The sequence below is a fragment of the Dama dama genome, chromosome 25 (assembly GCF_033118175.1).
Source record: "Dama dama isolate Ldn47 chromosome 25, ASM3311817v1, whole genome shotgun sequence".
Lineage (NCBI taxonomy): Eukaryota > Metazoa > Chordata > Mammalia > Artiodactyla > Cervidae > Dama > Dama dama.
In genome coordinates, this window is record NC_083705.1 from 10,364,364 (window position 1) to 10,381,390 (window position 17,027).

The 17,027-nt window shown below is 44.1% G+C and overlaps 1 protein-coding gene across 1 annotated transcript in view; it reads left to right on the forward strand.

Moving 5' to 3' along the window:
* DOCK2 (dedicator of cytokinesis 2) overlaps positions 1 to 17,027 on the forward strand; it is a 459,408-nt gene that overhangs the window by 174,995 nt on the left and 267,386 nt on the right. The window lies entirely within an intron of this gene.

Consider the following 17,027-nt stretch of genomic DNA (forward strand, 5'->3'; position numbering starts at 1 on the left):
ATGTGTGTGTGCGCGCGCGCGTGCATGCATCTTTCAGCCGAGATGGATTCCAGTGAAGAGGCCTCTTGGTAGCTTAGCATCATGGTAGCTTAGCATCACTGCTTTTTTTGACCTCCAAGGAACTTTCTAGCTGGGAAGGTCTCCTTGACTTTGAGAATGAGAAATATGAGTTCTCTTATCTGGGCAGGGCCCAGCCTCATCTCTTGATTGTTGTTGTCCTGTTGTTGTTGTTGTTCAGTTGTTCAGTTGTGTCCAATGCTTTTTGACCCCATGGACTGTAGTCCTCCAGGCCACTAGTCTCCTCTGTCCACGGAATTTCCCAGGCAAGAATACTGGAGTGGGTTGCCATTTCCTTCTCCAGGGGACCATCCTGACCCAGGGGTCTAACCTGGCTGCCCTCCCCTGCCTTGATTGTCCGGCTGTTGATATTTTGGAGTCTGTGTCTGCAGGGAGTGGACTCCAGTTGCTCACTTGGTGGGGGTGGGAGGCATCCACCTCCAGCTTCAAGGCCTGATTATTTATTTTTCTAACAAATGCCCAGGTGATATGGATACTGCTGGCCCAAGGACTACACTGTAAGAACCACTGCTCTAATATGACCTAATTTTTTTTAATCTTCACTATTCACCAGAAATGGAAGAACAGTTGGGCTCATCGTCAGTTCTTTAGCTTCTTAATTGAAGAGCCCTTTCCAGTCTATAAACCATCTCCTCTTCCAATATGGCATTTAATAAACCGTAAAATGGCAAAGTCTTCAAACACATTCATTTGTGCTCATCAACTCATTTTTATGTGGTAGTGGGGACATGGCCTGTATGAAGATCTGACTTTGAAAATCCAAACCATCAGACGTGCTTTTGGTTTCTTCAGGCACCAACTTCTCAAAATTGGAAATTTGGAAGAAAAAAATGAGAAAGACTCCTAGGGTAAATGCCTGGATTTTTCTTCTGGTTGCTTGGATCCTCTGTGTTGGTAACAACATAGCCATCTATTTTTAGACTGACTTTTTCTTGGCACCATGGACTAGCCTGTCTCTCCAGCTCAAACATGGGCTATACCTACCTTCTGAACCATTGCCAAGGGGCAGAGCCACGTGTGGAAATTTAGTAATACAGTGCAGGTTGCCGAATTTCCTTTTTGGGGGACCTTGTGTGTTTGAGGAATGGGAAAGAATGCTTGTCTTCAATAGGTTGTCATTATTTGTGCAATTACAGCCCAGCAGAGTGGGCCTGGCATGAGGAAGCTATGTGTTCCTATTGCTGCCTTCTTCACTGTAACCCTGGGTGGCTTATGATTCAGGAAGGTTTGTCTGCCTAAGCTTAGGTCTTGATATATATATATGTGTGTGTGTGTGTGTGTGACTGTTATGTGTGTGTGTGTGACTGTTATGTGTGTGTGTATGTGTGTGTGTGACTGTTATGTGTGTGTGTGTCTGTTATGTGTATGTGTGTGTATGTGTGTGTGTGACTGTTATGTGTGTGTCTGTGACTGTTGTGTGTGTCTGTGACTGTTATGTGTGTATGTGTGTGTGACTGTTATGTGTGTGTGTATGTGTGTGTGACTGTTATGTGTGTGTGTGTGTGGCTGTTGTGTGTGTGTGTGACTGTTATGTGTGTGTGTGTGGCTGTTGTGTGTGTGTGTGACTGTTTGTGTGTGTGTGACTGTTATGTGTGTGTGTGACTGTTGTGTGTGTGACTGTTGTGTGTGTGTGTGGCTGTTGTGTGTGTGTGGCTGTTGTGTGTGTGTGTGTGACTGTTATGTGTGTGTGTGTGACTGTTGTGTGTGTGGCTGTTGTGTGTGTGTGGCTGTTGTGTGTGTGTGGCTGTTGTGTGTGTGTGTGTGTGTGTGACTGTTATGTGTGTGTGTGACTGTTGTGTGTGTGTGTGACTGTTGTGTGTGTGTGTGTGTGACTGTTATGTGTGTGTGTGACTGTTGTGTGTGTGTGTATGTGTGTGTGTGTGTGTGTGTGACTGTTATGTGTGTGTGTGACTGTTGTGTGTGTGACTGTTGTGTGTGTGTGACTGTTGTGTGTGTGACTGTTGTGTGTGTGTGGCTGTTGTGTGTGTGTGGCTGTTGTGTGTGTGTGTGTGACTGTTATGTGTGTGTGTGTGACTGTTGTGTGTGTGGCTGTTGTGTGTGTGTGGCTGTTGTGTGTGTGTGGCTGTTGTGTGTGTGTGTGTGTGTGTGTGACTGTTATGTGTGTGTGTGACTGTTGTGTGTGTGTGTGACTGTTGTGTGTGTGTGTGTGTGACTGTTATGTGTGTGTGTGACTGTTGTGTGTGTGTGTATGTGTGTGTGTGTGTGTGTGTGACTGTTATGTGTGTGTGTGTGTGTGTGTGACTGTTATGTGTGTGTGTGTGACTGTTATGTGTGTGTGACACTGCGCCGGGTCTTCATTGCGTGCAGGCTTTCTGTAGCTGTGGCGAGCCTGTTTTACTCTTACATGAATGCGCACACGCGTCATTGCAGCGCCCCCTCCTTTGCAGAGCACAGGCTCTAGGGTGCACAGACTCAGCAGTTGTGGCGCATGAGCTTAGCTGTCCTGTGGCATGTGGCATCTTCCCAGGCCAGGGATCAAACCCGAGTTTCCGACGTTGGCAGGCAGATAGACCACCGTGGAAGCCCCTTGATATTTCCTAATGATCCTGTTACGTTCCCTCACTCAGCTTGCTTGAGTTGCACTTTAACACAGGAGAGGGACAGGCTCAGGTGAATGAGGAAAGGCCTGATTTCTGCCTTAAGTCCCATATTAACTCCTTTCCTTCCCCTCACCTGAGCAAGTTTAGTTGTCGACTTAGGTTACTTTGAAAGATGGTTTCAAACTGGCTTCGTTCTATGCTTTGCCAGCTGCCAAGTAACTCATAAAATTCAATCTTGTGCCAGACCTGGGAGGAGTTGGCTCCCCGCCCCCCGCCCCACTTAAATCAGGTTTTTCATTTTTATGTTTCATGTCTGTGACAGACTGGAGAGTCGTCATGTACCCTGCATAGCGATCACCAAGTGGGTAAAGATGACTCCTGACTCTGAAGAGGGGATTGTGTTGGGTGTATCTGCATCATGTAGGCAGAAAACCTGCAGAATCAGCTTGAAAACAAACGCAAAGCCTTTTGAGCCCATTGACTAAACCTGAGGAGTTTCACGAAGGCCCTCTGATAGTCATGATTGGTTTGGGGTTTATGCTATCTTTATTCATCAACTGAGACACTGGTAGAGAGGGGTTTTGCTCATGCTTGAAATGTCCTTTCCTATTCCTGTTCCTTTTACGTAAGTAAAATCCCAAACTCCTTTTAGGTTCAGCTCAGGTAATAATTCCTGTCTGCAGTCTCACTTTCGTGTCCTCTCTACTCCCCCTCATCCTGAGGCGGGTTTGAGGACGTCCTTCTGCGTGTTCACGACCGTGTGTTCAGGCTGACATGACAGCACTAATTACTCTGTGCTCTGCTTTCTGCTCTGTCTCCTGCCCGGCTCTGAGCACCAAAGTTCAGGGAGCAAGCCTCACTCCCTCGGCCTCACAGAGCTTACACTTCCTGCCTTGCCTCTTGCCAATTCCACTTTTCCTCTCCAGCCTCCTCTCTGCTAAAATTCTTTCAGTCCCGCAAGTGCCCACACACTCTCTCTGCTAGGCTGCTGCGTGTGCCGTCTGCATTGTCAGAATGCACTGCCTCCTCTCTTTGCCTAGCTAAATCCTACCTCATGTTCAGAAGTCAGATGAAATGTCACTTTCCCTGGGAAAGTTTCTGTAGCCCTCCTCCACAGCCCTCTCTTGTGGTCCATAGAGCTCATGCCAGGGTTATCATCCTCTGTGGACCCATCTGTCTTGTAACTGGGAGTGCCCTGCCCTCCCGTGTAGCCCTCCCCTTCCCCTTGCACATTCTGTGTGAAGCCTGGCTATCTGTTAAAGGAATGGAGAAATGAATGAATATGACTTGTCCACATCAGGGGCAGAGCCTGACTTCTCCATCGGGTCTTCCACTCTGAGTGCTGAGAGGGTATGCTCCTTCCTCTTTTTGTCTTTGTTGGTAGCTTAGCTAGGTAGGAATCTGCCTGTAATGCAAAATACCCTGGTTTGACTCCTGGGTCAGGAAGATCCACTGGAGAAGGGATAGGCGACCCATTCCAGTATTCTTGGGCTTCTCTGATAGCTCAGCTCGTAAAGAATCTGCCTGCAATGCAGGGGACCTGGGTTTGATATCTGGGTTGGGAAGATCCCTTGGAGAAGGGAAAGGCTACCCACTCCAGTATTTTTGCCTGGAGAATCCCATGGATGTATAGTCCATGGGGTCACAAAAAGTCAGACACGATAGAGCAACTTTCCCTTTGGATATCAAGTGCAGAGGTTGATTAATCACACAGTTTATGACACATTTTCCTCATCAGTCTTTGCAAGGCCCTCTCTGGTTTCATGTCTGGTGTGTTGATTACCTTTGCCCTTATCTCTTGCTTCCACTCCCCTACCTTCCCTACCTGCTTCAGGCGATTTGGCTACTGTGTTGAATACACATGTGCGAATTTGGGTGATTCAGCTACTATGTTGAATACACATGTGTGAATTTCGGTGCATGTATTTTAAAACACACAAGCACATCCACTCACCCGCACGTCCCTTCTTTGCAGAGGAGCTGACATTGACTGCCAGAGGACATTGGCATCTTCAGTCCTGTTACGGTCCCCTGGGCGGGGTGCCTGAGGCGGGCACAGCGAGTTGTCTGTCCAGGGTGTTCTTGGCCTCATGCAGCCTGGACCTTCCATGTGTGATGGAAGCAGGCCCTGCCCCGCTGTGCTTGGCTGTCTTCCTCTGGAATTCTGGGCTCCTGTGAATCCCAGGCAGCCTGCCTGATGCAGGCTTGAAGAGAGGCTGATGCTGCCTCTCTGCATTATCAATTAGTGCCCAGGATCAGTACCACCCTGCAAAAGCAGTGGGGTTTTCTTCTAACCTATCTGCTCCCTCATATATCACATGAAAGGCAGGAAGACAAGAGTTGCTGAAATTCTTTTGTCTGTGAGGCATTCCAAACAGAACAGCCAATTAAGCTCTAAACTTAAAGTTGAAATAGATGAGAATCCTATACTTCTGCTGTGTCTAAGGCCACTTTTTATTTACCTACTGCTCTTCCTGTGCATCTGTGCTGTTAAATGTCCTCTTCCTAGGCCAGTGGAATGGCATGGCGGTGTCACGGACAGTGACATGTGGGACGCTTTCTTTCTGGGTACCCTTCAACCTGCAAAGTGCTTTCTCATACATCACGGTTGTTCTGTTTCTGGCCACCACATGGCAAGATCAGTTTTATTATCCCCATTCTTCTGGCGTAGAGTGGGAAGCTTGGTGACATTCCTGACTAAGGTCAGAGGGTTAGTAAAAGGCAGAGCCAGCAGGGCCTCACCCTATCTCACTCCAGAGTCAGACTTTCACCCATCACTGTGTCTTCCATGGCTTCACTGACACACTACCACTTAACACTTTACGAGCATCGTTTCCCTGGTGGAGGTAAGAGCGCGAGCTTTGGAGTTAGCAGTCATGCCTCCATCCCACAAACAACAGAAAGAACCATGTGTGCTACCCACATGCTGAAATACAGGGGTGAGCAGAGCTGGGGCGTGTGCTCACTCTGCTTCTCATTATCTGGGGAACCCTGGGAAGTCATGTCATCTCCTGGTAGAAATAGGGTTGCTGTGTCCCTGGGTGGGTGTGCCAGGATTACAAGAACATCTATGAAAGCATGTAGCATTGTACTCGGTGGATAATCTCTACTGGATCCACGTCGCTTTACTTCTTCCTTCACTAGTTCCCTTCCCTCCTATTCTCTTTCCACTGTTCCGGGGTGCTTCTGAAACATCCCTGTAATTCTTTTAAGAACTGTTAAGGGAAAAAAAAAAAAGAACTGTTAAGGGCCAAGTGATCTCCTGGGAGAATGGCAAATAGGTCCCAGGCTTAGGGAGAACTCGGCATGCCATGAGCACTGAAGGCAGACCTCAAGCAGCCCTGGCAGCAGCCAGATGCTTTGGAGCCCTCGTAGGCATCACAGGGGCCTGGCCCTCACCAGGGCTCCTAGCGGTCCTGGAGAGGGGCGTCAGCCTGCGTCTCAGGGGCTCTGTTGGGGTATTCCAGAACTATGGGGCTCATGATAGCCACTGATGGGACAGTGTGCTGGAACTGGCTTGTACCAGCTTGTGAGAACCAAGTGTTTAAGTTTTAGGAAGTTTGTGAGCTATTTGTTAAATAACAGTCATCATTAAAATTTTATATAAATATCTGTAGCTAATAGATGATATTGAAATCAAAGGTAATAAATATATGCTCAGGAGTATCACTTCCTAATTATCTTACCATACTTTATTCTTATCTATGTGCTTGAGGTTATTTACATCTGTTGTGTCTGTACGGTAGAAATACATACAGATATTTAATATTACAGATGTTAATATTTAATGCTATGCTGCAGCCCATTTCTTCCCAATTCTGTGTTCAGCAGTGTCATTATTGATAGCTTGAAATCAACCATGAAGGAAGTACTCATTCCAGAAAATTGACAAATGCTTAATATCCAGACTTTTTTTTTTTTCTCTTTCTGGAGAGACAATTGATAAACATTTACCAGCATACCACTGTCTGGGATTCAAAGAAATTTCAAAGAAAATTTCAAAGAAAATTCAAGTAAATTCAAAGAAATGAGAAAATCTCACAGGTTCAGGGGGGCTGCCTGTGTACCTCCTCTTTTCCCCAGCCATCCTGGATCTGCTGTGTCTAAAGGTTCTCATAAGACTGGCCAATGAAAGAATGCTCCAGGGATGTAGCAATTTAGTGAAAGTGAAGTCACTCAGTCATGTCCGACTCTTCGAGACCCCATGGCCTGTAGCCTACCAGGCTCCTCCGCCCATGGGATTTTCCAGGCAAGGGTACTGGAGTGGGTTGCCACTTCCTTCTCCAGGGGATCTTCCCGACCCAGGAATCGAACCCAGGTCTCCCGCATTGCGGGCAGGCACTTTACCCTCTAAGCCACCAGGGAAGTAGCAATTTAAAGACAAACTAAACACCCAACCTGGAACAGAGATAAAGAAATTTGTTTCATTTCCCATGGCAATTCTCACTGGTTAGCAATAACTTCTTTCCTCGTAGTATGGAGAATTTTGAAGGCCTATGTGGGCCAGTGAGGGTGAGAGCCCAGACCCCTGCACGGGTAGTGGATGGGGATGAAGCCTTGAGTGCCATGCCTAAACCAGACCTCTAAGCCACACGGCTGTGGGAAAGGCACATCTGATGGGGAGGTTACTACCTTTCAACTCAGTAGTTTTGGGTCTTTGGGTCTTTAAAGATTATAAAAAGCTCTCTATTGATTAGGCAGACATTTCGGTTATCATTGTTACAAGAACCACCAATGGATACTAAAGGTGATGGGCAAAAGCCTGATGAGAAACGGAATATCTGTATAGTCTCAGAGTATCCTCCCAAAGCATCCACCTACCAATAACACAAGGAAAGACAGTAAGTTCACAGTGTGGGAACCTGACAGGCACCCCCTTAGCCAGGTGGTGAAAGGGAGCATCTCCAGGAAGGACACGTCACCCTGTGCATCCCGAGAAGCTGTGCTGGGAAGGACACAGCACTGCTCTCCTTGAGAGTCCTGTCAGGAACGTACAGCCTCAGTCTGATAATGAGAAAGCTTTCAGCAAGCCCCAGCAGAGGGTGTTCTACAAAATAGCAGATGAGTGCTCTTCAGAACTTAAGGTCATGAAAGATGAGGAAGTACCAAGGCCCTGTCACAGATTGCTGGGGATTTAGGAAATGTGACAACTGAATTCAAAGTAGGATCCCGAATTAGGTCATGAACCAGAAAATGGACATTAGAAGGAAAACTGGCAAAATTAGAATAGAACTGTTCTGTTGGAGAAGACTCTTGAGAGTCCCTTGGACTGCAAGGAGATCCAACCAGTCCATCCCAAAGGAAATCAGTCCTGGGTGTTCATTGGAAGGACTGATGTTTGAAGCTGAAACACCAATATTTTGGCCACCTGATGCGAAGAGCTGACTTGTTTGCAAAGACCCTGATGTTGGGAAAGATTGAAAGCAGGAGGAGAAGGGGACGACAGAGGATGAGATGGTTGGATAGCATCACTGACTCAATGGACATGAGCTTGGGTAAACTCCAGGAGTTTACTGGGGAGGCCTGGTATGCTGCAGTTCATAGGGTTGCAAAGAGTTGGACACAACTGAGCCACTGAACTGAACTGGTGATTAGTTAATAATACTGGACGGACACAAATGTTGTGCGTTGATAGTTGCACTCTGATTACACTACCATTAAGATGTTAATATTAAGGGAAGCTGGATGAAGGGTATGTAGGAATTTTCCTTACTGTTTTTGCAACTTTTCTGTAGGCCTAACATTATTTTTCTTAATAAGCTTACTTTGAAGTGTTTCAGGAAGGATTGCTCACTCCAAAGAATGCATTTTGAGGGTGAGCAGTTTCCCAAAGTACACCTGTTCCATTGTGAAGGGCTGCTGATACATAAGGGGTTTTCTCTGCTTTTTTCAGCCAAAATGACAAAACTCACAGACAAATGACTAGCCTTACTAGAGGATTCCACTCTGTTAACTGCCCCAATCTGTCTGGAGGTGATTGGAACCTCCTAAAGTGAATTACTGGGTAATTACTTGACTCAGCCTTATCAGTGTGCACTAACCGAGGATGAAGCTGTGGGCACTGGGAACATGGAGGAGTCTTGCAGCCTGTCCTGGTCACAAGGACCTTGCATGTGACAGCACTCACCAGGGTTGTTTTTCAGCCTTATCTGTGTGGTAATTCCTCGGCCAGTGCTTGGCACCTGAATGTCACCTGATCTTTGCTTGGCAAGTTTAGCAAGTAGATGGTTTGGCATAACTTATTAGATGGTCTTTGGGTCATTTATTTTCAGGAGAGCCACCTGGAAAATTAGTAGACAGTTTTTGTTGACGGTTGATTAGAACTCAGCACCAACTAGAAATAACTCTCAAGGTGTTCTTCAGTATTCCTCCAACAAAGAATTTGTTGGTGTTCAGTCACTGAGTCATGTCCAAACCTGTGACCCGGTGGGCTTCAGCATGCCAGGCTCCTCTCTCCTTCACTATTTCCTGCAGTTTGCTCAAAATTCATGTCCGTCAATTCAGTGATGCCATCCAACCATCTCATCCTCTGTTGCTCCCTTCCCCTTTTGCCATCAATCTTTCCCAGCATCAGTGTCTTTTCCAAAGAGATGGTTCTTTGCATCAGGTGACCAAAGTATTAGAACTTCAGCTACAGTCCTTTCAATGAATATTCAGGGTTGATTTCCTTTAGGATTCACTGGTTCAACCTCCTTACTGTCCAAGGGACTCTCAAGAGTCTTCTCTAGCACCACAATTTGAAAGCATCAATTCTTTGGCACTCAGCCTTCTTTATGGACCAACTCTCACATCCTTACATGAATAACTACTGAAAAAAAATCACAGCTTTGACTATACGGTCCTTTGTCAGCAAAGTGATGTCTCTGCTTTTTAATATGCTGTCTAGGTTTTGTCATAGCTTTCTTGCCAAGAAGCAAGCCTCTTTCAATTTCATGGCCACAGTCATGGTCCACAGTGATTTTGGAGGCCAAGAAAATAAAATCTGTCACTGCTTCCACTTTTTCTATTTGCCATGAAGGTATGGTAATGGTTGCCATGATCTTAGTTTTTTTAATGTTGAGTTTCATGTCAGCTTTTTCACTGTCCTCTTTCACCCTTATTAAGAGGCTCTTTAGTTCCTCTTCACTTTCTGCCATTAGAGTGGTATTATCAGCATATCTGAGGTTGTTATTTCTCCTGGCAGTCTTGATTCCAGCTTGTGACTCAACCAGTCTGGCATTTCACATGATGTACTCTGCATATAAGTTAAATAAGCAGGTTAACAATATACAGCCTTGACGTACTTCTTTCCCAATTTGGAACCAGTCCGTTGTTCCATGCTGGGTTCTAACTGTTGCTTCTTAACTTGCATACAATTTTCTCAGGAGGCAGATAAGGTGGTCTGGTAGTCCCATCTCTTTAAGAATTCACCAGTTTGTTGTGATCCACACAGTCAAAGGCTTCAGCATAGTCAATGAAGCAGAAATAGATGTTTTTTGGAATTCCCTTGCTTTTTCTATGATCCAACAGATGTTGGCAGTTTGATCTCTGGTTCCTCTGCCTTTTCTAAATCCAAATTGTACATTTGAAAGTTCTCAGTTCATGTACTGTTGAAACCTAGCTTGAAGGATTTTGAGCAAGACCTTGCTAGCATGTGAAATGAGTGCAATTGTAGTTTGAACATTCTTTGGCATTGCCCTTCTTTGGGATTGGAATGAAAATTGACCTTTTCCACCACTATGGAGAACAGTGTGGAGATTCCTTAAAAAACTGGAAATGAAACTGCCATATGACCCAGCAATCCCACTCCTGGGCATACACACCGAGGAAACCAGATCTGAAAGAGACACGTACGCCAATGTTCATCACAGCACTGTTTATAATAGCCAGGGCATGGAAGCAACCTAGATGCCCATCAGCAGACGAATGGATAAGAAAATTATGGTACATATACACAATGGAATATTACTCAGCCATTAAAAAGAATACATTTGAATCAGTTCTAATGAGATGTATGAAACTGGAGCCCATTATACAGAGTGAAGTAAGCCAGAAAGATAAACACCAGTACAGTATAATAACGCATATCTATATGGAATTTTAAAAGATGGTAATGATAACCCTATATGCAGGACAGAAAAAGAGACACAGATGTATGGAACAGACTTTTGGACTCTGTGGGAGAAGGCAAGGGTGGGATGATCTGAGAGGATAGCATTGAAACATGTATATTACCAAGTGTGGAACAGATCGCCAGCCCAGGTTGGATGCATGAGACAAGTGCTCAGGGCTGGTGTACTGGGAAGACCCAGAGGGATGGGATGGGGAGGGAGGTGGGTGGGAGGATCAGGATGGGGAACACATGTACACCCATGGCTGATCATGTCAATGTTTGGCAAAAACCACTACAATATTGTAAAGTAATTAGCCTCCAACTAATAAAAATAAATGAAAAAAAAATTTTTTTTAAAAAAGAAAGAAAATTGACCTTTTCTAGTCCTTTGGTCACTGCTGAGTTTTCCAAATTTGCTGACATATTGAGTGCAGCACTTTAACCTGCAACTAAATTCACTATGTCCTCTTGGCTCTCTCCCAACTGCTTCCCAGGGCCTGGATGAGGGTTGGGCAAGTGATGCATTTGCCTGAGCCTAGGGACAAAGTATAATTGGGCACCAAAAATTCAGTAATCAAGAAAAGCTGTATTTCAATGCAACATTTTAAAAAAACAGTATTTTAAGATTTTGTTCATCATGTATTTTTCTGCCTTAATTTGTAATTTTTAAAAATACGGCATTAGATTTTATTTGCCTTGATTAATGAGCTTTTTGACGCTCTTGCAGTATTGTCTCCTGGGTAAGAGCCTTGATCACTTTACTCTGTCATCTCGGTCCTAGCTGTTTATGGAGCCTTCAGTCAACACCAGCTGCCTGCAATGGCAAATGTGGGCTTTGACCCATGAATGGGCAACTTACGAGAGTAGAGAAGGTGCCTTTCTGTTTAGAACTGTTCAGAAGACTGTGGAGGATACTGTGAAGATTTCTCTGTAGGGAACAATTGCATAAAAGCACAAGTTGAAAGGAACAGCCGTTTACACTAAACCTTCTCTGGGCCAGCCACTTGTTTTCCAAAAAACATTTCTTATGTATTGCTTGAATTAAATCTCCTGTTCACAGCTGGGAGGCATGAGTTAAAAGACCACTCAGCAGCAGAAAAATATCACTATAGTTGGTCCAGGTTACAGTTACTGAGGGAACTATAACTTTGATTTGCTCAACTGCTAGAAATGTAAATCCTTAAGTGAAATGTGTTAAGTGAGGAAGAAAGTGCTGTTTTTGAAGATGCTTTTGATTTACAGCTCTGTCTGTAGAGTCCCAGCTGTCGTAGGCAGTGTGGGGACAGCTACCGGTGACTGCACCAGGGAAATTTCCAGAAAACAATCCAAGAATTCTAGAATGGACATTTTCCCAGGGTGATTTTAGATAACATTAGTCTTAGAGATAAGCACAGTTGATTTAGCAGCCAAGATTAGGGGGGGAAAGCGTTAAATTTCAGCACAATTTCTCCAAGCAGCATAGCATCCTACGATTGTCTTTCACTCTCTATTTATTACCTGTTCCTGGACCAGGAGTATAAACTCAGCTTGGCTTTTTCTCTCCAGCCACATCTCCTACCACTTCCAGCGGCATCTGGGCTCTGGGGAGACCCGTCTGACTCCTCCACCGAGCCTTCCTGCTTCTTGCTTTCTGTATGTCCTTGGCCTGTTCCCTCCATCTTTCGGGATTCTTTTTCTTCCTTCTTCTTGTCCTGAGGGCCTTCAACTGGTGGTTCACAGCCTGAAGCTAGCTCACAGATCTGTTTTGTTTGGCTTGCCGAATTACTTACTACAAATCACAGTCCCATCTCTTCCTGTTGTTTCCTGATGTATTTGTCTGGATTCCCATGTATTCGTTTCTGTCTTACCCCACTACGTATCTCAGTTGTGACATCTGAAAGCCAAACCTTGCCTTGATAGGCCCAACCCAGTGTCCCTCCTGTTAAGAAATCATCCTCGATTCTCTGTGCCCAACCTTGGCCACTTTCCCCACAGCATGCTGGCTGCTGCTGGTTTATCATGGAGTTTAGCACTCAGTTGTGTGCAGTGTTATGCTTATTCTTGTCATATTAGGACTGTCTGGCATGTGTGGAAGCAGGACCAGCACTTTTTTTTTGTTATTTCTCTTTGCAATGAAGGTTATGTCTTTCCACCTCTTTGAACATGAACATCTATTATTTGTCAAGCACTGTTCTAGGCATAGGGGTGGGAGGCAAAGGTGCTTAAAACAAAATGCTCTTACATTTACTACGTCTGAGACCTGTTTCCTAGGACTCTCCAGCTCTAGTCTGGGGAGTCAATGGTCTATGCATTTTGGGATGCACACTTGTGCTATGCCTTTCTCTATGGTTCTCAGTCCTCCCACTGCCATCATGAACTCTCTGAATATCCCAAACAGAACTATTTGGAAGCCTCAGTTAATTGCCTTCATCTCTGACACCACCCCTCCCCCCATTCCACCCTGCTCCAGCCCATTTCGAAGACATATATTTACTCCAGTCTCCCAGAATTTTGACGTAGACTACCACCTACTGGAAGTGCTCTTATGAACATGTCCCATATCTGGTTTACAGACTCTCCATGGACAGGGCTGATTCAGTCTTATGTTTTGCCTATATTTCTACATTGCCTGGGCATAGTGCCAAATTCTGAGCAGATACTCAATAATTAATCTTTGTGGTTTGATTGATCTCCTCATCTTCAATTAGTCTACTTTCCAGAAATACATGCTGACACTAATTTTATTTTTTGTATTCAGCAAAACCTAATGAGAAAGGTAAATCAGCTGCAGTTGTAAACCAGCTTCATATAAAAAGCAGGTACTAACTTTGAGTATTGTTGTGCTCCTAAAGCTGCTCACACATCAGCTTAGAATTCAGCATGCATTTTCTGATGGAAATCATGCGGAAGATTAATGGTGGTGAAATTTCCAGGCCAGCCTGTTTGAGCCTGTTTAACCTAGAGTGTAAATGAACTCTGGACAGAGAGCAGAGGCTCCTATTTACTTGTTGGCATTACATGAATAGTTCACAGAGACTGTACGTACTTCACCTTACCTGCCTCTCATTACAGTTTGCTCACCTTTGAAGTGTCCTTTAAGCCTCATGGATGCAAAGACTGCATCTGTGTTGTTCACTGTCGTGTCCTAACATAATACCCATGCAGGTTGGATAGTAAAATAAATTAGTTTTCATTGAGTCAAATCCTAGTTGAAAGAACTCTGGAGACACACTGACCGTGGATTAAAATCCCGGCTTCACTGCTCACTAGCTGCGTGCTCACTGGGACGTTATATGTCCGCCCTGAGCCTGGCTTACCTCTCCACATTTTGTTAGTCATGGCCACCATGCTGGTACTCAATGTATGTTTCTTCTTTCCTTCCCTCTTGCCCTGATGTAATCCCCCGCAAAAGTATTTGATTAATGATGTCTGCTTCCTGGGCTGTACTGGTTGAGGTGGTGGTGACAGGAAGGTGGTTTTTGGTATCAGAGCCTTTCAACCGTTTTTGAGGACATGTGAGTTCTATTTCCAGCTCTAGCTCTAGTTCTGACAGTCTGTGTGATCTGAAGCAGGTCACTCAAACATATCTTTGAAAAGTTGATGGATTTCAATTATTTTCAAGCTTTTCTACTTAAGTATCTCTAAATTTAGGTGAATGAATATAAATTCTCAGTATTCTGGAGATGTTTCCCAAAGTTGAATTTATTTGAATTCAATCTCATGTTTTATCTTAATTATTCATGCATGCTTTATTTTCTACTTCACGATAGCCCCATGTTTTAAAAGTATTACTGTTATTTGTGAGTCTCCCATAAATGAATGTTTACTATAAGCCAAACACTGTGTGAAAGACCTTATATACAGAAATCAACTCTTATGTAATCCTGTGAGTAAGCTGTTATCATGCCCCTGTTACTGATGAGCAAACAAGGCTTACGGGACTTTTAATAAATAGATTTAGGCTACACAGAAAGTTAGTAGCAAAGCCAGAATTCAATCTGTCTGAATCTAACCTTTTCCCTACACTTCCTCAAGGGGTAAGTAAAAACTGACTTCCCTTGGCCATCAAATATATTAATAAAACTGCTATGCCAAGTTAACTGGAAAAAGCAAAGCACAGATTGTCTGCAAAGATGCAGACAGGCTTTTCAGGCATGAGGGCTTGAAGATGCCGTAGAAGAAGTGAGATATGTTGCTGGGCTGGAACTTTGTTTCTGCTAGTATTTCTACAATAAATAATAACCTTGAAAAAGTACTCTGCATAATTTAGAAATGTGCTGAATGAATAACAAGATAGTTGATTTTATTAGACATAATTTTTTCTATAAATTTTTGTGAGGGATCAGAAATGTAAAAATGTAGGCAAAGTTGGTATTTTTTATGTCTCCCTCTGGCTTGACATGTCCCCATGTGGTTGTGAGTAGGTAACAAAGGACAACTATGCCTCAAAGGATCTTATGGACAGGCACTAGAAATCTGATGAGCAGAATCTGAAAGGAACTTCTGTGGAAATAGAGTTTTTCTTATGTGAGTAGATTCAGTCTTTAGAGAACAGAAGGGATGTTTTCATTTCTGGGGACAAGGAATGACATGATTCAGGGTAGATTGGAGAGGAATAGTTATAATCTTCCAAATTTTCAGACAGTCCCAAGAAGACTAAATATTTATCTGCTTGAAATCTGTTCCAGAAGACAAATTACAACACCACATCCTCTTTGTTATAGGCTAGAAGATTGAAGTTAAAAGAGGAGTTGGTGTCTGCATAAAGAAAAAGAAGGAAAGAAATCACCAGCATCTTTGCTCTTTGAGAATAGATAACACATCTGTTATTTTGCATCAAACTCTGAATTGACAAGATGCAACATAAATTTAAGTGTGTTAGTTGCTCAGTCATGTCCGACTCTTTGCAACTCCATGGACTATAACCCTCCAGGCTCCTCTGTCCATGGAATTCTCTAGGGAAGAATGCTGGAGTGGGCTGCTTTTCCCTTCTCCAGGAGATCATCCTGAGCCAGGGGTCAAACCCAGGTCTCCTGCATTACAGGAAGATTCTTTACCATCTGAGCCACCAGGGAAGCCCTAAAGTAAATTTAGGCAGTATCATTTACTCATCCATTCATCCTTGCATACATCTGTCCCACCATTCTTCTATCTGCTGATACATTCATTTTATATATTTACTCATGTATTTTGTGCTTGGTCTTCTCTGGTAGCTCAGTGGTAGAGAATCTGCCTGCAGTGCAGGAGACATGGTTTTGATACCTGGGTTCAGAAGATCCCCAGAGAAGGAAATGGCAACCAACTCCAGTATTTTAACTGGGAAATCACGTGGACATAGGAGCCTGGAGGGCTACAGTCCAAGGGGTACAAAAGAATCAGACAAGACTTCGCAACTAAACAACAACAAAATTTTGTGCTTACTCTTTGTCAAGCAGATGCTGCACTTTGGTCATTCAGAATTGAACTATGTGGTTTCCTAGTTTTGAGAAGTATGAATAAGGTTTTGTGGGAACCCAGGAAGAAAGACAACTAATCCTGTCTGGGGTGAAATGGGAGTTTAGAGGGATTGAATCAGAAAAGGCTTTGCAAAGGTGATGATTGAATTGGGTTTTTTGACTGCTGAGTAGGAGATTGGCAGATGGACAAGGAGAGCAGGGCATCTCAGACGCAGGTAGGGGCTGCTCTCAGACCGTTCTGCCTCCTCTCTGGGAAGGATGAGTTGACCAAGGGTGGCTGGGTTAGGACTTGGGAGAAACAGACCCAAAAGGCTGAACTCCTTGAAGGAGTTGGTTGCAATTTAAGGCTAAGGTGAAGTGAATTCCGTTTCATGAACACATTGTGACTGTGGAAAGATTAAAATCACCCCAGACCTAGAAGCACTGGAAGCAGAGGACTACTTCTAAGCGCTACACACTTACCGGAAAGAAGCTCAGTGTACTTCAAGAATAAGAACATGCATTTAGTTCAAGATGAACTGGTTATGTAATCAGTTATGCTCCTCTCTTACTTTTTGAGAATAAAAAGGGACTGAATATTCAGAAGAAAGAAGACTTCTCTGCTTGCAACTGGTCAGAAAGGGATCAGAGCCATGGATTAACATGGAGGGCGCTGAGTATATTATGGAGACCAGGAAATAGAAGACCTTCCTCTTTTCCAGAAAGCAACCAGAGACCATATATCAAATTGGAAATTTTCGAATTAATCAGAAAAATGAACTGGTTCTTCCTCTTTCAGATGTGTTGTAGATATGTAGGTTTGCCACAGAGAGATAGTGAGAAACCTATCTTTCTGAAAAGAGTTGACTGGGGATGATAGTA